General features: G+C 37.5%; 1 protein-coding gene and 1 long non-coding RNA gene across 2 annotated transcripts in view; both read right to left on the bottom strand.

Moving 5' to 3' along the window:
- The window catches only part of LOC110839612 (kelch-like protein 10), a 165,206-nt gene that overhangs the window by 66,035 nt on the left and 73,918 nt on the right, over positions 1-25,253 (bottom strand). The gene's annotated exons all lie outside the window — the stretch shown is intronic.
- Positions 4,706-23,752, bottom strand: LOC147874476 (uncharacterized). The gene is made up of 4 exons (XR_015534185.1): positions 23,571-23,752; positions 22,036-22,219; positions 7,961-8,028; positions 4,706-5,129 (listed from the first exon to the last, which is right to left on the bottom strand). It is a non-coding gene; the product is annotated as an uncharacterized LOC147874476 (long non-coding RNA).

Raw genomic sequence — 25,253 nt, 5'->3', positions numbered from 1 at the left:
AGAAGGAAAAATTTATGTTTGCGGATGACAAGGTTATTATCTCTGATGATAAAAATAATAAGTGTAATTGCTGAATATAATTTTTCCATTTCCAAAGATAAAACAAGCCATGGCCTTTTGTGGCAAATGGCTTTTGAGGTCTAAGCTATGGTAGACAACCAGCCTTTAGAGCAATTTAACTTTCTGGGATGCCAACTTTCATATCACAGAGAAGTGGATATCAGTCATAAGCTGGAGAAGTTTAATTATATATGCGATACAATCAGAAGCACTTTGAAGAACAAAACTAGAATGGGTATCCAGATTAAATATTACAAGGTTATGGCAGTGGCTGCTGGCCTCTATGGAAGTGAAGATTGGACATTAACAAAGAAAGACTGAAGTAGAATTGAAGCAGCTGAGATGCAATTTCTATAATCAGTTCTCGGCGTAACAAGACACAATCGTTTAAGAAACACTGTGATAAGGAAGAGACTAGCACAGATTCAAAGGAGCTCCATAATTTATAATTTTCACAAAATATTAACTTCCAAAGTAACTAATTCCCTGGTAGCAGAACATGCAGGTTTAACACAGACAATACCAAAGCCTGCCACTGGCCATGATCCTGAGCCAGCTCCACCAATTTGCCATCCTCACAGCCCACCTTACTTAGATTCATCTTGATGTTACCCTTCCATCTCCTTCTTGATCTACCCAGTGGTCATTTTAAAGAAGGAATCCCTACCAAAATGTTGTATGCACCTCTTGCCTCCCCATGTGTGCTACATGTCCAGCCCAACAGAGCCTCCTAGATTTCACTATCCTTACGATGCTAAGTGACCTGTACAATTATGAAATATTCTAAATTCCCTACTTATTTCATCCCTCCTAGGTCCAAATATCTTCATGAGCACCTTGCTTTCAAACACTGTGATCTATGTTCTTCCTCAAGGTAAGAGACCATGTTTCACAACCACACAAGACAACCGGAAAAATTATTGTTTTATATATCCTGATATTCTGGATTTTGGATAGTAAACAAGATGATAATAGTTTTTGAATTGAATGAAAACAAGCATTCCCCGAATGTATTCTACTCTTAATTTCATCATGGACCTCATTTCTATTTGTTATTGTTGTTCCCAGATACTTAAATTTTTAAACATTTTCAAATGATGCGTTACTTGTAACTATGTTCTGCCATTGTTGCTGATGTTGATCTCATATCAGACACACATATTTTGATTTGTCTACATTTACTTCTAATCCTATTTCGTTGCTAGCCTGTAGGAGAGTTTCTGCATTCTTGGTTATGGTACCCACACCATCCTCCAGCAAATTCACATCAAGAGCACAGGCAAGTACCTGGTGCAGATCATTCAATTTGAGCCCTTCTTGATTCCCTCTGACCTTCCTGATGACATGATCTCGAGCAAAATTAAAATGCACTGGGGATAAACAACTCATTTTAGGCTATTGTGCACTGGGAAGGGAATCGACAAAAGGTTACCTATACAAACTCTACTAGAAACCCCATCCACACACATCTTATTTAACCTAACAAGTTTCATTGGTATTCCAAAGTCAAAATGCCACACAGTATCTCTCCTCTAACTGAGTCATATGCCTTCCTAAAGTCCAAAAATAGTTGGTGAACTGACCCATTATACTCCCACTTTTTCTCTAATATTTGTTGAATGTAAAAGATCTGATGATGGTTTTATAAAAACTGAAACATGTTGTGTAAAAGATGTTCCAAAATGTAAATCGATCAATCGATATGGAACATCAATGATATTTTATTATCTTAATTATAAGAAATTTTAAATATTGTGATAAGACGGATTAAAATAACTAATTAATAATTTATTATGCTTTAAATCATAAATTCATTTTCTTGAATTTAGAGAAGTACTTCCTGATAAATATATTGTAAATGCATGCAAAAAGAACTATTAAACATATATGGAGTAGCACACACTAGCCAAACAGAGAAGCTGCGGCTGGGGATGAAGCCTACTCAAAAGAAACCTATGCCACTGAACTGGTAGCTATCTAAGGACACAGACTAGCCCTATCACCTAATCCACGTGAGAAAGTACCGTTCTGTGGACGCAGCCTAATACAACAAACCTGTGCTATTAAGGCACTATCCTGTTATGGATGCAACCTAGCCAAACCAACCTATGCCACTGAGCTGGCACCCAGCTACAGATGCAGCCTAGGCTAACAACCTAATCACGTCAGCCAGTCACCTGCTAAGGACGCAGCTTACCCCAGCTTATGAACGTGAGCAGGGAGGTAGTTACCAGAGCACCTTGGGGCTGATAACATACCTATAACTAATAACGTAACTCAGACGCATCCTAGCCCAACCAACATATGCCCCTGAGATGGTAGCAAATTAGGAGCTTGTCATCAAACCTCTGTTTTACATAACAAAATAATATCAACTGCTTGGATCTTATAAAATCTACAATAGAATTTTTACATTCATTTCTCTTTAATTGCATATTTCTTTCTGTCTCTTTATATCAGTTATACTATATACCACTTCATTACATTATAAATCATCTTGTATTAATTTTGTAGTAAATGTCTGCATATAAATTTAATTTACCTACCAAAGTTCCATGAATTACTTTAGTCATTGTCACAGAATAAAAAGAAAACAAAGTTAAACATATGTGTGCATCACGTTTTCCAGTACTTTTACCATTTAGTACATGTAATTCATTAATAGCTAACTAGCCAACTAGATGGCTTACGGAACCCGAAGGTTCATCACCAAATTAACCAAAGCCCTCCACCAGACCCTGTCCTGGACAAACAAAATCCTATCCTATCTCCCATAGATCCCACCTAAGATTATCCTCCCATCTATGTCTAGGTCTCCTCAGCAGTCTCTTCCCCTCAGGCTTCCTGACCAGTACCCAGTACACACCTCTTGCCCCATCCATGAGCGCTACAAGCCCTGCCCATCTCGTTCTTCTCGACTTAATCACCCTGACAAAATTGGGGGAGGAGTACAGATTTTTAAGCTCATCATTATGCAGTTTTCTCCAAACCCCATCATCTTCTCTCCCAGGCCCAAATACCCTCCTCAACACCCTATCCTCAAACTCCTGCAATCTGTGTTCCTCCCTCAGAGTGTGAGACCATGTTTCGCACCCACACAAAACAACAGGCAGAATTATTTTCGTATATTTGAAGTTCAGGTTCTTAGAAATAAAACGGGAAGACAAAATATTTTGAACTGAGAAGTAGCAGGCATTTCCGGAATTTAGTCTCCTCCTAACTTCCTCATGAATATAATTTTGATTTGTTATTGTTGTTCCCAAATATTTGAACTTTGTGACATTTTCAAAGGATTTATTAGCCACCCTAATATGATTCTGCAGGCTTGTCTGCTGACAGGATACTAACATGTACTTAGTTTTTTTAATTCACTTCTAGCCCCACCTGTCTACTAGCCTCTAGTAAAACTTCTGCATTCCTCTTTATTGTATTTATGTTGTCACCCAATAAATTAACCTCATCAGCAAATGCCAATAGCTGATGTGTTCCTTTCAATTACAAACCCTCCTGCATATCTTGGACTTTCCTGATAGCATATTCTAGCGCAAAGTTAAAGAGCAAGGGAGACAAAGCATCTCCTTGTTTTAGACCGTTCATGATGAAGAATGTCTCAGATACATATTTACCTACTTGAATTTTGCTACATGTTTCATTTAAGCACATTTTTATTAGACTTACCAGCTTCTTTGGTATACCAAATTCAATAAGAATATTATATAACACTTCTCTCTTCACAGAGTCATAGACTTTTTTGAAATCTATAAATAATTGATGTACGGTCCCACCGAACTCCCACTTTTTCTCTAGTATCTGACGAATGCAAAAGATCTGATCAATCGTTGATCTGTTTCGTCTGAACCCACACTGATGATCCACAAACTCATCAATAATTAACAGGAATTTGTGTATGTAAATTTTTATTTTAATGGCCTTTTATATCAGTTATATATAACTCATATACTTCATTATGATCAATTGTATTTTTTAATCCATTGAATTTGGTGAAATAGTTCCTAAGATACTATATAATTGTAAAAGTTTGCATATAAAAACTCACCATTCTGCATACTCAAAGCAGCTTCCTCCTACACAGGCAAACACACAGGATAACTGCTACACCAAACTGGAAAGGAAAACAGATATAGCAAGATAATTATTTTAACATGAAGGAGTTATATTATTTTAATGGTCCCTTATAACAGTTATATATAACACTTTTACTTCATTATGTCATAAATGACATCTCTATTCTGTTGAACTTGGTGAAATAGTACCTGAAATATTAATTTTATTGCAAAAGCCTACAATAAAAACTCACCATTCTGAATACTCAGAGCAGCTTCCTCCCATACAGGCAAGCACACAGCTGCATCACACTGGAATCCATTAAATACACTTCATTATATTGTAAATGATCTCTCTATTCTGTTGAATTAGGTGACATAGTTCCCAAGATATTAACTTTATTGTAAAAGTCTGCATAGAAATTTAAATTCCCTACCCGAGCTGTTCAGTGCATTGCCTGCAGAGGAAAATAAATCTTACCATTCACATACTCATAATCAAAAACTCAGAGAAGTGTATGTCAATCAGCCAACAACCTAAACATGAATCCATGAATAAATTAAAAAGATTCTAGCAGAGATGTTGCAGTGCATAATGAGGATCTTCACCACACGTTTACGACAGTGTCCCCGACCTGACGGAGCTCATATGATTAATGTTATTTTTAAAAGTAACAATTTCTATGTCATGTTTTTTAAGAAAGCTCCTGTACTTGAAAATTATATTAACACTCTAACTCCCAGAAGAGTTATCATTCTGAAAATCATCGGATATTACTGCTGGACCCTGTAAAATATTCATAATGAATATGTACGAAACATTAGCCTACATTTAAGCGCATGCCACAGCATAAAACAACGCCATGGTAACTTGCTACTCACTTTCAGGATTTGAGGTTTTCAAGGTAGTGAGTCTGAAGATGGCTGTTTTCTGAGATGTTGAACAGTGTAGTCTTGTAGGTGTTTACAGGCATCTCAGAGGTCCTTGCTGCCTCCATCATTAGCCTGATGCGACAATAAAGAACACAGAGCCATTATATTCGCTGCTAAGTCATCCTCCAATTGTACTTGGATGGAAACAGTTTTTTTTTTAATTTTTAAGTATGAGAAATATCATGTAGGTAGTTGGTGCCTATTCGAATGTCATAAATTAGCACACTTCCCTAAGCAAAGAACAGTGCAATAAGCATAACATATGTATGATTATAGAATGGCCTGAGACGTATTACTATCATTTTAAACAGAGCCAAATTCAAACATTACAGTGCAAAAAAGGCCCATGCCAGTGAAGGCTTGTGGGGGCCAGAAGTCAACCAAACTTGTGATAAATCCGCAAACAATGCACTGTGAATGACCTAAAGTATGGCATAACCTGTACGCCAACAGCCCTATAGTCCGCCCTCACCCACTTCTAAGGTCTCCCCATTAACCTCGTAAGACACAAGGGCCCATCTTGGAGCGCAGTCCTTTGTACATGACACTGAGATACACTGGATTTGAACACACTTTCAAATTCCCAGCACTTAATTACCTACATCTTCACACACACTTCCTCCGCACTCCTAGTCATGAGATTTTATCAAAATTTCCTAAGCACAATACAAATTACAGGATCAGGAAAAACAAACAACTGTACCAAACAAAATGACATCAAAGATCCTCACTTTCTATTACATAAGACAAAATTCATCATGTCGAAGATGGATGTCTTCTGGGTTGTTGCACCCTGTAGTCAGGTACAAGTTTATTCATCGCCCTGATGGCAGCAGCATAGGCATCTGAAAGTCCGTAAATTTCTACCAGTCTACAAAGTACAACGCAGAAGACAGCCATCTTCAAACTCACCACCATGGAAACCTCAAATCCCAGATTAGTCATGAACATGAACATGACATACACCATGAAGCACAGACGGTCCTCTACCTATCCTCATTCCCATCGATAATCTACAAGAAATACATTTTCAGTACAAGTCTACTCTCCGCACTCATACTAGCATCAATGGTCCCCATCATGACACCCTATTTCAGAAAGCCATGTCTGCCGGCCCAAACAACATGTAAAGCAAATAAATTCACATTCCATTTTGACAAGACAAAATTTGTCACATTCACTACATACACCAACAAATGGGTCAATTTTAGGTTAAGAGAGTGTAACAACTAATCACATCATAACAACTTTGGCTTACAAATTTGTACTGAACCCCCTTTATATAACCTTATATTACACTGGTCAACATGTAAAGTGTTAAGAAAACGAAACTAACCAGTCTTCACTAATTTTAGGCTGCTGATCACGAAAATCACATTAAAATTAGCTGATTGGCTCCTGTTTTCGAATTACGGTTGGGGTCTCATTAGCGAGTTACTCTACATTATTATCAGTTATAGTACCACCACGCTCTTAAAATGTGATCAGCAACAGTCACCCTGCTCTGCATTACGTTGTTGCCGCCTCAAATGCATCTTAAACTCTTGCAATATTCCTCGAATCCGGCCAGGTACTGGGTAATTTGTTCTCAGTGAACGGTTCTCTGCAAGATTCCTACTTCTTGTGCAGTATTTGTGTCGTGTAAGATTAATATGCCCCGTAATTGTGTGAATAGTCCAGATAACTTCTGTTACGTATGTGGAGGTCACGTTTGCTTCAAGAAAGTGTACGTTAACTCAAGACATAAAAAAGGCTTAAGAATTGTACTTTGGGTGTAAAGTAGGCGACCAGGACAAGAACTGGACTCCACACATACGTTGCACTACCTGTTCATCAAAACTCAACGCGAGGGTGAATCATAAGGGACGTTCTGTGCCTTTCGCAGTGCCCATCATATGGAGGGAGCCAACAAATCACATCACAGACTGTTACTTCTGTACGGTGCCTCCTATTCGCAAAGGGGTGGCAATGAATAAAAAGTGGACAGTAAAGTGCCCAAATACACCATCTGCAATTATCCCCATCCCTCAAGGTGAACTATACCTATTCCTGAACCACCAGAAAGTTTTTCTTTAGACTCTGATGAAGTTGAAGGCACTGATGATGTTCATGTTGAGCTTGAATACACGAAGAAGTACAGCAGCCGTCTATGTCAAGGGGGCCACCATTTTGAACAAGCCTCTATCCGTCTGAGCCACATAAGTTAACAGAAAGTGAGCTTAATGACCTCATCAGGGATCTCAAACTGCCGAAGAATAAGGCAGAGCTTTTGGCCTCGAGGCTACGACAGTGGAATCATCTAGATCATTCTGTGGAAGTGACAACATTTCTTACTCAAAATAAAGACTGTGATAAATTCTATCAAACAGAGGGTGAACTCACTGACTTCTTATGGAAAACTCAGGTGCAACTTGTCATTTAAGATGCATTTCTTGAACTCACACCTGGATTTCTTCCCTTCAAACTGTGGTGCAGTCAGCGACGAACATGGTGAGCACTTCCATTAAGACATCTCAGCGATTGAGCAAAAGATACAAAAGCAAATGGAGTGCCGCCATGTTAGCCGATTATTGTTGATTGGTGAAAAGGGACGCTCCAGTAACTAAATACAAGCGAAGGGCAAAAAGGCGCCGTGTTTGACAAAGGTGTGTTCGTAGCTATATCTTACTGCCATATAACTAAAAAATACCTTGTATAAATATAACAAACTAGTTTTTTTCGAAAACTAGAGCCAATCTGCCAATTTAAGCACTATTTCTGTGTTTAGCACCCCAAAATCTATGAAGTAAACTTACTTTTATGCCCATAACAAGAAATTACCCAAAATTTGTTGCACTGTGTTATTAGGCCTGTTAGAACTCCATACCACATCATAATACCGCCGTTTAAACTGTGACACTTACTTGTTACAACGCAGATACTGGCACCACTTGAGCAATCAGCAAAGGCCCTGGCTCCAACTCTTCCAATTCTGAAACAAACATGTAAATAGCACTGACAATAATTTTACTGTGTTCTTTCCCTTTCAATACCCTTTCACAAATTTTTGTACTTAAACTAAATGTTTAATAACTTCTCCTTGTGTGAAACACAAAAATAAAATTCCAAGGAGAATGCAATGCATTTTTATATGTTCATAACTGGATTCTTGTATGCAAGAATAACAACAGTTCAGTTAAGATACTGGAAAGTAATAATGTTTGAAGATGGAGACAAAACTCATTAAAGCTTATAAGGTTAGATTAATTGCTAAAATCTTTCTTGTAGCCATCTGAATATTATTCCCTTAATAATAATTCAATTCAATTCTTCATTATTATTGTGCTGTATCAATAGACAGAAGGCCAATTACAGATAAAGCACAGAGATGAGCACACGAACACGATAAAACATAAAAGGTAAAACAAGCAGAATATAAAATACATTAATACGGACGACGTTAATATACAAGAAAATTGCAACTAAAGATATTAGCATATTTGTAAAAATAATTTAAATCAATTAAGTAAATTATACTATTACAGAATGTGAAGGAGTGTGACAACTGTCGTCTCAAATATGTTCAAGTCCCTGTAGACGACATTAGCAGCTGATGCGCATCTAGCAGAAGGATTGTTTTTCACCAAAGGGCTCAAACTGAACATAGAAATATCTCTCAGATTTCGAGCAGGGATGCGGAGACCGACAGCTTCCAGAAGGGAAGGACAGCATTTAAACCCGCGGTACACCTGTGCAAGGAACAGTGCATCACTACAATGCCTTCTCTTACGCAGGGTCTGGAGTTTTAAATACTCCAAAGCATCAGCATAACTGTAATGCACTTGGGGAAAGAAACGATAGTAGCAAAGGGCTGCAAACTTCTGCTGGATACATTCCAATTTGTTGGCATCATTAGTCGTAATAGAATTCCAAACCACCGAGGCGTACTCGAGCTTAGATCTAACTAAGGTTACGTATAACATATACAGGCAATCGAGAGAAGAGAACGAAAAGGTTAATGTGCGAACAAGACCCAGCAACTTAATACAATGTGAAAATATGTGGTCAACATGGTTGTGAAATCGGAGCTTACAGTCGATAAATATTCCCAGGTCTTTAATAGTGTCGGTACGTGTTATAGAGGACTGAAAAAGTTTGTAATCAAAGATCAAAGTAGTGGTTTCCCTGGAGAAGGAAATTACTGTAGTTTTACTAATATTGAGTTTCATGAAGTTAGCAGTGCACCAACCTTGTACAGAGACAATATCAGTTTCAAGTTCATTGCAGTCGTTAGGAGATTTAATGGCATGAAAAATTTTGATATCATCTGAGAAAAGAAGGCATTTAGAATGATTAATTACTTGGCATATGTCATCAATAAACAAGTTGAAAAGTAGAGGCCCCAAAACAGATCCCTGTGGTACTCCAGAGAGGACTACAAAAGAGTTTCAGAAACACGAACCTGGGATTGTCTGTTGGTTAAGTAACTACGAAACCAGTTTATGTAACCATCTTCTTCTTCTTCTTCTTATAGCGTTATAACCCTGTGTGGGTCTTAGCTTGTTCGATGAATTTTTTCCATTCTGTCCTATCATTCACAATTCTTCTCCATCCCCTTACTCCCATCGTCCTCACATCCTCCTCCACGTCGTCTATCCATCGTTTCCGTGGTCTCCCTCTCATCCTTCTTCCCATCGGTCTCCATTCCATCACTCTTCTAGTTACCCTGTTTCCTTCCATTCTTGCAACATGGCCAAGCCAGGCTAACCTTTTGCTTTTGATTAGCCTCACGATATCTGCTCCCTGTATGATACAATCTAGTTCATGATTCATCCTAATTCTCCAGGAGCCATCACTATTCTGTATTGGACCATAGATTTTCCGCAATATTTTGCGTTCAAATATTCTAAGTTGTTGCTCATCAAAGCTAGTTAATGTCCAGGCTTCACATCCATATGTGACTACTGGTCTTATCAGAACTTTATAGATTCTCAGTTTAAGTTCCCTCCCCAGTATTTTAGACTTCATTAAATTCTGATAGGCATAGTAACACCTATTACCATTCACAATACGTGCTTTAATTTCATTAGTTACTGAATTTATAGTATTAATCTGTGAACCCAGGTAATTAAAATTCTGCACATGTTCAAAATTATAATGTCCTATTCTCAATTTATTTGTGACATTTCTTGCTGCTCTTGTAACTTTCATATATTTTGTTTTCGATTCATTTATTTTTAGCCCCCTTAATTCTGTTTCTTCTATCAATTTTAATACTGTTTCTTCCAGTGCAGCTTTATTCCTGCTAATAATAGCTATATCATCTGCATATGCACTCACGTGTATTGATTTGATGCCTATATGTCCTGAGATCTCAAGTTTCCGAATAGATGCTTCCAGCGTCAGGTTAAAGAGCATTGTCGAAAGAGCATCTCCTTGTCTAACTCCCATATTGACATTAAATGGTTTAGTTAGCTCACCATCTACTCTTACTACAGCCTTGGAGTCTTTCAACGTCGCTCTGATGAGCCTGACGTATTTAGATGGTATCCCTAATAGGAGAATATCATTTAACATTTGGTCCCTATTGAGACTATCAAATGCTTGTCTGAAGTCCACATATAAACGATTTAAGTCAATGTTATATTCATAGGCTTTCTCTTGAATCTGTCTCAATACAAATATCTGGTCTATCGTTGATCTATCTGCTCTAAAGCCACACTGATACTCTCCTAACATCTCTTCTACATATACAACCAATCTATTATATAGAGTACTTGACAAGATTTTATATATTATATTCAGAAGTGTAATTCCTCTATAATTGGTACACTCCATTTTATCTCCTTTTTTATGTATAGGTTGTATTACTCCTAGGGTCCATTCCTCTGGAATCTTTTCTTCTTTCCAGATCAACAATATCAGATAATGTATTCTCTCCCATAACTTGACTCCCCCTTTTTTTAGTAGTTCAGCAGTAATCCCATCACTTCCGGGTGCTTTACCATTTTTCAGACATTTGATTACTTTTTGCACTTCTTCAAACGTAGGATCTTCAATGTAATTATCCACAGTATAATATGTTGGCTGCCCTGTCTCAATTATATTTCCGTTCAGGATACCACTAAAATACTCTTTCCATCTATTAACAATATCACGGTTCTCTGTCAATAGATTTCCTTGACTATCTTTACATGCTACAACTTTCGGTCTGTATTCTTGTGTTACTTCTTTAAGCTCCTTATGAAATTTTCTACTTTCATTTCTACGATGGTGTTCTATCATACTGTCGATCTTTCTTCCTAACATTTCTCTTTTCTTCTTTCTACATATTCTGGTGGCCAATATCCGTTTTTCATTATAAAGATTTCTATTAGCTCTCGTATTTTGCTGTAAACATTTCATTCTAGCTTGCTTCTTCTGTTCCATGACCGATCTACATTCATCATCATACCAATCTTCATTTCTTGATCTTCTTGTCTCTCCAACAGTTATATGTGCTGTATTTAAAATGGCATTCTTTATGCAGTTCCATTCATCTTCAATATCAGGCCCTTTTTCTATCTTTTGTAATTCTAAGTTTAAATTACATTGATACTCCTGTACTGTACCCCTATCTTCTAATTTGTCTACATTCCACCTTTTAATTCTTTCCATTTTCCCTTTCATAACCATACATATTTTTTGCTTCATTCTAAACCCAACTAAATAATGGTCCGAGTCAGAATTTGCCCCTCAGAATGTGCGCACATTTTCTACATCTGTCGCCCATCTCCTAGATACCAATATATGATCTATTTGATTAAAATTATTTGTTCCAGGAATTTTCCAAGTACCCTTATGAATATCTTTCCTTGGGAAATATGTGCTCATGACCCTTAAATTATTTGCAGCTGCAAATTGTGCTACCCTTAGGCCATTATTATTGGTTTCTTCATGTAGACTATTCCTTCCAAATAGTTTGACATAGACTTCTTCTTTCCCAAGCTTTGCATTATAATCACCAAGTACTATTATCATGTCATGTTTCGAAATGTTATCACATACAGACTGCAATTCATCATAGAAACCATCTACTGCCACCTCTTCTGTCCCCTCGGTTGGTGCATAGACATTAACAAGTGTTATATTATGGAGTTTCCCTTTTACTCTAAGTGTACATATTCTTTCACTTACTGGCGTAAAGGCCAGCACAGCCTTACGCATTTGCCTGGTAACAATAAATCCTACTCCACATTCTCCTTGCCTATCGTCTTTCCCAGAATAATATATGGAGAAGTTTGCCTTATTTATTACTCCCTTATTTTTCCATCTAATTTCTTGTATAGCGACAATTTCCATTCTATATTTTATAATTTCATCAGCTATACCATTCATCGCTCCTACTTGTAGCAGAGTGCGCACATTCCATGTTCCAATATGTAGTACCAAATTTTTATCCTTGTTCCTAGCTAATGTTCATCTTCGTGAGGACAGTCCGGCTTCATTCATCAAATTATTCTCAACTTTATTCTTTTTTACGATGCAAGGTTGTTAGCCTTGCGACCAACCCCCAACCTGGAGGACCAGGGTACCTGTCTTAGTCTGACCTCTCCCCCTCGACAAATCTGGCTAGGGAGGCCCTACCAGTAGCAATGCTACCACCAGCATAGCTCTTGGGGTCACTGAGGTACTCAAGCCCCACCACCACGACAAGGTGCAGGTACCATTAAGTGGGGTTATGTAACCATCAGAGAGTCCAAAAGCACTGAGCTTGTTGAGTAGTAGATTATGAGGGACAACATCAAATGCACTGCTAAGATCAAAATAAAGAGCATCAGCTTGACCCTGGGAGCCAACTATTGTATTAATAAAATCTAGATAGGTTACGAGATTAGTTACTGTAGATTTAGATTTAGTGAAACCATGCTGACAAGGATTTAATTTAGACTTTAATAATAATAATAAGAAGAAGGAGAACTGCAGAAGACCGCCATTTCGGGAACTTCATACATCATTCGGAAGACACTTTCATAAAATAAAATTATATAATACATGTGGCACTTGCCACATGTAAGTGGCACTTGCCACATGTAAGTGGCACTTGCCCTTCTCGAAGGTATCACCACCTTGTCGAAGGCAATCTGCTGGGTGAGGAGGCTTGCGTGCTCAAATGACCCTTAGGGCTATGCCGGCCTGAGCTTCGGCTCATGGTAGGGTCACCCAAGCCGGACAGGTCTAAGGAGATGCGCTAGACTAAGAGTGATACCCTGGTCCTCCAGGTTGGGGGTTGGGTGTAGGGCTAACAACCTTTCACCTTTAAAAAAATATGTGTTACGAAAAAATCAACCAAGCCTCGGATCAGGACGGACTCTTTGGCACGACCACGGCAATTGAAAAAGGACATGAGATTTGGTACTTGGAACATTAGGAGCCTCTATAGGGCTGGGGCACTGAAATCAGTGTGTAGGGAATTAGGGAATTATAAGTTAGACTTAGTGGCAGTGCAGGAAGTGCGATGGGAGGGGGAGGGCATGATCCCAGTGGACAATTTTACATTTTTCTATGGAAAGGGGAATGACAATCATCAGCTAGGGACGGGTTTTTTTGTTCATAGCAGAATTAGGGCAGCAGTTAAGAGAGTAGAATTTGTTAGTGACAGGTTGTCTTACGTAATTTTGGAAGGACGTTGGTGCGACATCATTGTCCTTAATGTTCATGCCCCAACTGAAGACAAAAGCGATGATATCAAGGATAGCTTTTATGAAGAATTGGAATCAGTATTTGATACATTTGGCAAGTATCACATGAAAATTCTGCTAGGAGATTTCAATGCAAAAATTGGGAGGGAGGATATCTTCAAACCCACAATAGGCAGCGAGAGTCTCCATGCACTTAGTAATGATAACGGTCTTAGAGCAGTAACCTTCGCTACGTCAAAAGATTTAATTGTAAAAAGTACAAAATTTCCACACCGTGATGTTCATAAATACACTTGGACTTCTCCAGATGGCAGAACACACAATCAAATAGATCATGTTTTAGTAGATAAGAGAAGGCAGACAAATGTAATTGATGTGAGATCATTCAGAGGAGCAGATTGCGACACTGATCATTATCTGGTGGTAGCAAAAGTGAGGGAGCGGCTTTCAGTAAGTAGACGAACTAAACAAAATTTTGACACAGAAAGATTTGATTTGAAAAAATTAAGTGAGGGAGAGGCAAAGGAACAATATCAAGTTGAAATTTCGAATAGGTTTCAAATTTTAGAGGCAAATGAGGATAATGAAAGTGTGGACATCAACAGGGAGTGGGAAAATGTCAGAAACTGCATCAAAATTTCAGCAAAAGAGAAACTAGGATACTACAGGAGAAAGCAAAATAAACCGTGGTTTGATGAAGAATGTTCAAAATTAATAGATCGAAGGAAGCAAACAAAATTTCAATGGTTGCAGAACCCAAACAAAACAAATGCGGATAATCTATGTAACGTGAGACGTGAGGCTAGTAGAACCTTTAGGACTAAGAAAAGGGAATACCTGAAGGGCAAAATTGCTGAACTTGAGACAAATAATAAGGAAAAAAACATCAGAGACCTGTACAGAGGCATTAATAACTTTAAGAAAGGATATCAACCCCAGACCAATTTGGTAAAGGATGATAGTGGCAAGTTGCTTGCAGATCCAATAAAAATTGTGAATAGGTGGAAAAATTTCTTTAGCGAGCTCTTAAATGTTCATGATACTGGTGATATTAGACAGATTAAAATGCATACAGCTGAACTGTTGGTGCCAGAACCTAGCTTAGATGAAGTGGAACTAGCCATTGGGAAGTTGAAAAGTTATAAATCTCCAGGAATTGACCAGATTCCGGCCGAATTAATTAAAGCAGGTGGCAAAGGGTTGCATATGAGGATCCATAAGCTTATTCAGTTAATTTGGGATAAGGAAGAGATGCCACAACAGTGGAAGGAATCCATAATTATTCCTATTCATAAGAAGGGGGACAAGACTGAGTGTGGTAATTACCGAGGAATATCGCTGCTATCAACCTCATACAAAATTCTATCCAACATTCTTTTGGCAAGGTTAACCCCATATGCGAATGAAATTATTGGGGATCATCAGTGTGGGTTCAGACGAAACAGATCAACGATTGATTAGATCTTTTGCATTCGTCAGATACTAGAGAAAAAATGGGAGTTCGGTGGGACCGTACATCAGTTATTTATAGATTTCAAAAAAGCCTATGACTCTGTGAAGAGAGAAGTGCTATATAATATTCTTATTGAATTTGGTATACCAAAGAAGCTAGTGGGTCTAATAAAAATGTGCTTAAATGAAACCTGTAGCAAAATTCGAGTAGGTAAATATGTATCTGAGACATTCCTCATCAAGAACGGTCTAAAACAAGGAGATGCTTTGTCTCCCTTGCTCTTTAACTTTGCGCTAGAATACGCCATCAGGAAGGTCCAAGGTAGGCAGGAGGGTTTGCAATTGAATGGGACACATCAGCTATTGGCATATGCTGATGATGTTAATTTATTGGGGGACGATATAAATACAATAAAGAGGAACGCAGAAGTTTTACTAGAGGCTGGTAGACAAGTGGGGCTGGAAGTAAATTCAGAAAAAACTAAGTACATGTTAGTATCTCGTCATCAGAAGACAGGCGGGCAAAATTATCTTAGGGTGGCTAATAAATCCTTTGAAAGGGTTACAAAGTTCAAATATTTGGGAACAACAATAACAAATCAAAATGATACTTGTGAGGAAGTTAGGAGGAGACTAAATTCCGGAAATGCTTGCTACTTCTCAGTCCAAAATATTTTGTCTTCCCGTCTGATTTCTAAGAACCTGAAAATTAAAGTATACAAAACAATAATCTTGCCTGTTGTTTTGTATGGGTGCGAAACATGGTCTCTCACTCAGAGGGAGGAACACAGATTGCAGGTGTTTGAGAATCGGGTGTTGAGGAGGATATTTGGGCCTAAGAGGGAAGACGATGGGGCGTGGAGAAAACTGCACAATGACGAGCTTAAAAATCTGTACTGCTCCCCCAGTATTGTGAGGGTGATTAAGTCGAGAAGAGTGAGATGGGCGGGACATGTAGCGCGCATGGATGGGACAAGAGGTGTGCACCGGGTACTGGTTGGGAAACCTGAAGGGAAGAGACCGCTGGGGAGACCTAGACGTAGATGGGAGGATAATCTCAGGCGGGATCTATGGGAGATAGGAGTTGAAGGAAACTGGATTTTGTTGGCCCAGGACAGGGTCCGGTGGAGGGCTTTGGTTAATTCGGTGATGAACATTCGGGTTCGGTAAGCCATCTAGTTAGTTAGTTAGTTAGTTATGTGGCACTTGCTAAAAACAATATGGATCCCGGAAATAGCTGCTGCCCTATGTACCTTAGGGACAAGGTCTGTCTCGGGTACATGGAAGTACATACCCCATAAAGTGGTGAAGAGATGGGATAATAATAATAATAATTTATTTACATTCCATGGATCCATATGACAGTCAGATAACAATAGGATGTGGAAAAAGTCATAATAATAACACAATACATATTATAAAGCACAATTCATATTATTATATAAATTTCACACAATACAAAAAAGGGTTCATGAGCCGGGATAGCTCAGTCAGTATAGTAACTAGCTACGGGCTGGCCGGCCGGGGTTCGATCCCCAACGGGGCAGAGGATTTTTCCTCTAGCCTCTGCGTCCAGACCGGCTCTGGGGCCAACCCAGCCTCCTCTACAATGGGTACTGGGGTCTTTTCCCGGGGGTAAAGCCGGTCGGGGCGCGATGCTGACCACTCACCCCCATCTAGTGCCGAGGTCAAGAAAGAGAGGAGCTATACCTCCTATACGGCACGCAGCGGGACAAACTTTACTTTACTTTTACAAAAAAGGGTTCACCTAAAGAAATGATAAGCTACAAATAAATCTACACATTACACACGGAAGAAAATGTATCACTTATTTGTAAACAACATAAATTCACTGACAGAGTAAAAGGAGTATGTAATTAAGTATCTTTTTAATGCTACCTTAAATTGCTCCTTCTAAGATGTGCTGTTTGATGAATTACCCCAAAAAATTATACCACACTTCATTATAGCTGAAAATAGGCAAAATATACTGATCTGAGTGTGTCAGTGTTGCTGACAAGCAACAGAGATCTAACTGCGTAACATGTGCCACTGATCAATATGATTTGTCCAATTTAGGTGATTATCAATTTACAAACCCAAGAATTTTGTATTTATTGACTCTTGTATATACTTCCCATTACAACCAATACTTAAAGCATATTGTGGTGAGTTATTTGACATAAATTATATTATGTTTGTTTTATCTAGATTTAGGGCCATCTTGTTAGCAGTAAACCATTTACTCATATGAGACAGAACTATGTTTGATGTTGAACAGAAATCATCAAGATTTTTATTAGATATTATGACACTTATGTCATCAGCAAATATTATGGGTCCTGTTAAAGCATTTATTGTTTTTATTGTTGGAGGAAGGTCATTTATGTATATTATAAAAAGCAAGGGCCCTAGAATTGACCCTTGGGGAACTCCATGTTTTATTGTTCCCCAGTTTGAGAAAAAATTTTGTTTTGTTTTAGGTGCTATTACTTTGACCTTCGGTATTCTATCTGTTAAATAGGATCTGAACCATTGCTTGCTATTCTTTGGATGACATAAAAATGTAATTTATCCAACAAAATTTCATGATTTACACAGTCAAAAGCTTTTGCTAAATCACAGAAAATTCCTCCAACATGCATTTTTTGGTTAACAGATTTTAGTACATTGTCTATTAGTTTGAATGCTGCATCTTGAGTGGATACACCTTTCCTGAAGCCAAATTGTTCTGGGACTAATATGTTGTTAGCATGCATATGATGACCTAATCTATTGTACATAATCTTCTCAAGCACTTTAGAAAAAGTAGTTAAAAGTGGCAGTTGCTATATTGGGGTCAAGTGTTTGAAAGATGGTGCTTTGCTTCACAGAAAGTATATAAGAATAACACAGAAATCTGACCAGAGCGACAAGTCAACAAGAAATCATCTCAAATCCTGAACAAACTCATAATATAACTATTGGCCACAACCTGTATGAATTTATTTCAAAATGTATCACCTGATACCTGGAATCAAAACTTTCAAAAGGAACGGTTCACTACAGAATTATGAGAATAAATTATAAAAATCCTTTTTACTTTTCTGCTTAAAAAATTTCATTCTATCTATGAGAAAGCAGGCAGTTGAGCATCAAATCTCAAACATAACCACTCCTCTTCATGTGATCAGACTTGACTTCTTTCCCTACTACTGGTCCTGATATTTACATAACTACTGCTAACCTCATTGCATGACCATACGACTGAAACCTGACAACTCTCAACATATGCTAACTGTCAAATGTATCAAAGCAGACCATCTATCACCTCTATCAGTCACCTACTGGGCTTGTGAATTTTTCAAGCAAATTAAAAGTTCATAATGAATACCCAACCCCAAATTCATAAGCATTATAACCTATCCCCTTGCACGACACAGCAGACTCTCAAATTTACCACAAGCACAGAAAATATCCCATCAGCTCTGGTCACTGTGCACCATACTCTCATGTAAACAAAACCAAATTACTTACATTGGGACTTATGAATAAGTAATTAAGTCACAAGATCACATTAAAGGCTTCACAGAGCTACACATAACACATGTATAACAAAACCTCTAATTAACAAAATCATTTCACAAAGTCACTACTAAACCTTAAATTTCAATTTGCTATGGCCTCTATATTCACTATAAATCACCAATGTATCAAACGTACCACAAACACAGCAATTGTGCCACTCATACACTGCAGACAAAATATGTCGAAAGGAGCAGTGAGTATTTTTGTCAAAAAGAATCTACAATTCAATAAGTTAGATTTAATGCATCACTGCAATGAACAAGACAGAGAATGCTGTGTTGTGCAATTGGAATCTAAATTCTCCAACATTTACGTCCTAGCTATATACACATCTCCAACAGGTGATTTTGAAATATTCTTAAACAAGTTAGAAGCATTACCTTTATAAACCTAAGTCAGAATTTGTCATTTGTGGTGACATTAATGTTAATTATCTTACTGAAAGCTACCATAAACAATGTCTGAACTCCCTACTAACATCCTTTAATCTCATGTCAATGGTTAACTTCCCCACAAGAATTCAAAATTACTCCAGTACTGCCACAGATAATATCTTTATAGACAGTTCCAGGAAAGATCATATTTCTACTGAACCAGAGACAAAGATGATCAACTTGTAGTTATAAAAAATACAGAATTGATCTCTAACTATCATAATTACAGGAAATGATTCCTTCCTATAAATAATGACCCTATTAAAGAATTTATGACGCACCTAAATAATGAAAACTGGGAGTCAGTATTAAAGACATGTAGATTCAAAATTTAACACAATCCTAAATAACTTCTCAAAAAATTTTGAAGCAAGTTTCCCCATCAGAACAGAGAAAAGGATGTTTGAAAATAACGAATGGATTACTAAAGGTATCAAAACATCTTGTAAACATAAACGAGATCTTTGCCTAAATTGCCAGGTAAGTCTAATTACAGACCAATTTCATTACAAATGGCACTCTCTAAAATATTTTAAAAATTCATGTATAAAACACTAATTGATTTCTTAATCTCAAACAACGTCCCTGCAGGTGAACAATTTGATGTTAGAAAAAATCTCTCAACTGATAAGGCCCTGTTCAAGTTTACACGTGAAATCTCAAGTGCACTAAATAATAAAGTGCATGTTGGTGGAATATTTTGTGATCTTGCCAAAGCATTCGATTGTGTAAACCATGAATTATTACTATCAAAACTAAATTTTTATGGAATTGGATGGTCAATGGTTTAAATCACACCATCATGAAAGAAAACAAATATCAGAAATAAAATCATCATATTCAAACCTACTCAAATTGGGAGCATTGTAAAATATGGAATGCCTCAAGGTGCAATACTTGGTCCTCTGCCCTTTCTCGTATATGTCAATGATCTGCCAGCAACCATCAACCATCAAATTAAACCTATACTCTTTGCTGATGATAGCAATATTATTATTTCACATCTAGAAATTCACTGTTTTCAAAACTGTGTAAATGACATCTTCCCTACATTGAACAAATGGATTAAAGCCAATAAACTCACATTAAATTTTGACAAAACAAATTTCATGAAATTTTGTACTAACAACATAACAAATCTAAATATAGGGTATGATGATAAAATGATCGAGGAAATAGAAACAACTAAATTTCTTGGCCTATAAATTGACAACAAATTAAACTTGGAAACACATATTCAATACATTATCCCTAAACTAAGCTTGGCATGTTTTGCTATGAGGGCAGTTGCAGCATTCATGAACACAGAAACTTTAAAATTAATTTATTTTGCTTACTTCCATTCCATCATGTCATATGGAATCATTTTCTGGGGAAATTCAACAGACAGCAAAAAATTATTGTAGTGAATTAATTTAAGTTAACATATGGTAATTTAGGAATGTAGAGATTTGAAGTTACATAGAATTAAGTATAGTAGACATTTGAATGTAGGAATGTGTTGATGTCATTTCCTGGCATTGAGTAAAGTAGCAAGGCTAGCTCACCTTACTCTCAGAGGATGAGTAAGAAAAATTAACCGGAAATGCAGACGTAGCTATTAGGCAGTCAGCAGAAGTATGGGAAAACACGAACGAAGAGTTGACGAGGAAAGTGGGAGATAGATCGCGGTCAGAACCGCCGGAACTTTGAAGATACAAGGAGGTCACCGAAGCCATGGACAAGGGGCAGCTGATCAGGCTACTGATAACAGGCAAGTGCTGAGGCGATGACTCCAATTATAGTACGGGTAGAACGATAAATATTCAAAATTTACGTAACCAGAGTGTGGTCGAGATAAAGTGAACTAGCCTGTGTTACAAATGTAATGTTTAATACAAATGTAAAATTTATGTAGTACTTAGTGTTAGAATAAATGGTGTATAGTCTTAGGGAACAAGCTGTAGCTTCATGGAAGAAATACCATATCAGCTGAGTATGTTTAAGCCGACGACAGCATCCTTGTGAACTTGCCTGCTCCATTCCAAGCCACGCTACCAACATTAGTAGGACTAAACCTATCCATAATCACCCCGTTACAGTATTTTACATTCAAAAGAGGATCTTTAGAATAATGGCAGGCACTAAAATGAGATACTCTTGTAGGGATTTGTTAAGTTCAATATTCTTCCAATACCCAGTGAATTCTTGCTCCAACTATTATCATTTGTAGTGGATAATATGGAAACATTTCAAAGAAATTCTGATATCCACAACATAAGAACAAGATACGGATACAACCTTCATGTGCCAAATTCCAACCTCAGTAAGCATCAAAATGGAGTTTACTAGAGCAAATTAAGTTATTAATAATCTCCAACCTACAATCAATAGTTTAAATCATGATAAGAAAATGTTAATGCAAAAGAGTATTTCCTATCTCACTCCTTTTACTCAGTTGAAGAATTTACATCACTCAAATAGTCTCAAATATGATAAATACATTTAAGTAATAATGGTGATGGTCACTCATCATAACTGGTTTGCTGTAATACTGGAGTTCCAAAAATCTGTAAATAGCCATATGTATTTATACCTGTACTAGAAACAACTATTGCATTTGTGGTATGAACTGTTTTAAATCCGTGAATTAGGCGTAAGAAGGATCAATAGAATGTAAATATATTCTATTCAATATTTGAGGATTTCACAGTGGTGAGTATGAAGACAGAAATCTTCATATTCTATTCAACCTATCAACTCTCAGTTACCTGTAGCTTGCCACAAAATTCATATCAGAAGATTTAACAACCACATAATATTGGACAGACTCATCTCTCTCACACGACAGGCACATCAAATACATCCTAATGCTCATGCACTTACACAACGCATGCCAAGTTCAAACAGAGATGAATCACTTGCAGACAAGAGGTTCCTTCATTGTCCCAGCAGGTTTCCTGTTCTGATATCAAGTCAGTCTGCCAACTGTTGTCGCACGTACTCCACTGCTTCTCTGGCAAGCAGTACGCAGGTCAGGTGACACACACAGCATGCCGCTCAGTAGAATCTGAAAGATCATTTGATATCTTGTAATCAACTACTCCTAGAAAGAAAAAATACATTCACATTCAAGATATCAAGATTCCTCAATACATGCATCACACTCCTCTAAGAACACACAGTCTTACTTCACCACACAACACTTCAAACTTGGCCAATGAACATGCACCTTCCATTTTCACAGGACAAATTTTGTCATGTTCACTACAAATGGATACACAAGTTATCAATTCAAATATAGGTCATGACAATGAAACAAAAAGCCACCTGTCGAAAAGTATACACCCTCTCTCACAGATTTAAACAAGAACTTTTCTTTTCTTCTGCCCCCCCCCCCCATCCAAAAAATTAAAACATTACCATGTGGGCAGACATTATTATACACATCATAATACTGTCACTAAAAACTCTACATCTCCTTCCCACACACACATCATATCAGCCCCATGCTATTTCTGTTGCCATTGATTTGTTACTGCTACATAGTCTAGTTTCACTGTGCTTTAAAGCCTTTCCCTTTTCCACAAATATGGTGATATTCGAAATCTAATCACCAGGAAATACAACAACCAAGTTACAAATGGCACTGTAAAGATAAACAGTGACACATATTCTTGGACAGACTTAACTCTATCACATGACAAGCACATCAAAAACATCATATTTCTCGTATTACAAATGATAGCTATCATTTGTGGTGGAAAACATGGATAAATTTAAAAGAAATACAGAAGTACATAATTTAAATACAAGACGTAAACATGATCTATATGTGCCAAATGCTAACTTTACTAAATATCAGAAAGGAGTGTACTATACAGGTATCAAGTTGTTTAATAATCTTCCACCAACAATTAAAAGTCTAAACTATGATATAAAGGTATTCAAGCCTGCATTGAAAGATTACCTCTTTACTCACTCCTTCTATTCTGTAGATGATTTCATCTCTGCTGAAAATGTTTAAGCTTTATATCCATAATCTACGTATATGTAAAGCAAGTTTTGTATTTATATTTAAAATTCTGATGTTTATGTATATTAATTTGTAAAATTATTTTTCATACTTGTATTGCAGAATCTGAAATTTATGTACATTGATATGTGAAATACGTTCTTGTACTTGTGTTGAAAGTTCTGAAGTGTAAGTATATTGTATGAAATGACATGTTCTACATCCTTTGGTTGAGTCCTAAGAAGGATCTATGGAATGTAAATAAACTCTACTCTACTCTCTATTCCTCGAGAATCATCGACACATAACCTCAACCGGCAAAAGAGAACACCCCATAATTTCCAGTCTCTTATTCCGTAACCCAATAACAACCCACGAAGCACAATGTTCGCACACAGAAACTTACAGAAATGATTCTTGCATTATGGCATTTTAAGAGGCTGAATATTTGTCATTATGAACTCAAAACAATTTTAGCACGCCAACGTCCTCCAAACCGAAACCCGTCCCCACTACCAACTTGAGGCACATAAACTACATATGTCAATCATGCCACACTACCAAGGCCACAAAGACTGAAAACACGAGACAAATTTTTGCCATTCCTGTCTTCTTTTCTCTCTCTGCGAAAGTGGCCACAACGAAGTCTAGTGCTGACCAGAATAAACTACGTATTGCGCAGAAAGAACGGAGCAACATCACAGTAAAAACTAAATACCTACCACATGGATACATCCTCCAAGGCGAAACACGTCCTCACTACCAACGTGCTGCACATAAACTACATATGCCAGTCATGCCACACTTCCAAGACTCCAAAGACTAATATAACACAACAGATTTTACCCACTTGTCTTCTTTTCTCTCTCTGCGAACTTGGCCACAACGAATTCTAGTTGCAAACCCAATAAACTACGTATTGCGCGAGAAAGAAAAGGGTATCGACATCACAGATCGAACTAGAAACCGAATCTACCAAATGCCTCGTAGCCGAAGAGGTGACGTACCAGACCCAGCGGATTCTTACAGTAGTATTAAGTTCTAGAAATAAAAGGAGGGCAGAAATGGGTTTGGTATTGTATGCTTTACCTTCCCAATTTCTGCCCTCTGAAAAATAACAAAGGGTTTTCACAGGTGGGATATGAGAGCCTAAGATGAGAGGAAGGAGGGGTTATGCAAAAATACATTTATGAGGGAGCAGCCAAGGTGGTCCAACAACACCAAACAGACATCATATCATATATAATTTCATGTCATTTCATTTTCAGGTCAACAATATTTAATCAAAACCACGTGTTCAAAGCACTAGAGTCGAAAAAGAAAGAATTCAGCCAAATAAATCAAATCAATACCCCCATACATAATTCTGGCAAACCCTCTTCTACATTTTGCTGCATTAACGTTACACCCACACAGAAGAACACCACACCAGGACTTCACTCCAAATTCCTACACACTGCCCCAACTAATTTTTGTAAGACTCATTACTATACCAGCCTGCCTGCCTTCACTTCTTGTCTGTATATCATTTTCTTTAAATAACATGAATTGCTACCAAACTAACCAGACTGTCAATTATTCATTTTGCATTGCCTCAATAATCATGTTTTCCCTAACACAGACAATGTAGCAACAAAGTAATTGGAGGACAGTCAAGAATGTGCAAGAAGTCCTTTGCAGATTTCAAGGCATACTACCATCTCAGAATTCCTGTGCAACAACTGAGAATATCTACGTAAAGCCGCATGCTGGCCACTCACCCACTCCGTTCTCTGTAATGTTATTCTTTAAACACATTACAACAGTAAGGCCATGGTATTACTGCCTACTTTCATCTTCCACATTCTTAAAATTCAGTACCTAAACTAAATGGTCAATAAATTCTGTCTGTCTCTCTCTCACACACACACACACACACATCTCTACATTCTTCTAATAAACACTCTGACTGACAGGCCTAACAAATTAGTCCTTGCCAAGCTAAGAACCCTACACAACGATTTTACACACATAAAATAACAATCCTGACAAACACCAGCACATAAGTGGCACTGCGTTTCTATACTTGGTTCCAACCAACCACACCACT

Source organism: Zootermopsis nevadensis, unplaced genomic scaffold, assembly GCF_977971745.1.
Source record: "Zootermopsis nevadensis isolate Lab colony 2312 unplaced genomic scaffold, Znev_1.0 Znev_ptg000008l, whole genome shotgun sequence".
Classification (NCBI taxonomy): domain Eukaryota; kingdom Metazoa; phylum Arthropoda; class Insecta; order Blattodea; family Termopsidae; genus Zootermopsis; species Zootermopsis nevadensis.
The sequence above is the reverse complement of the archived record's forward strand: the minus strand, read 5'-3'. Positions and strand labels throughout refer to the sequence as shown.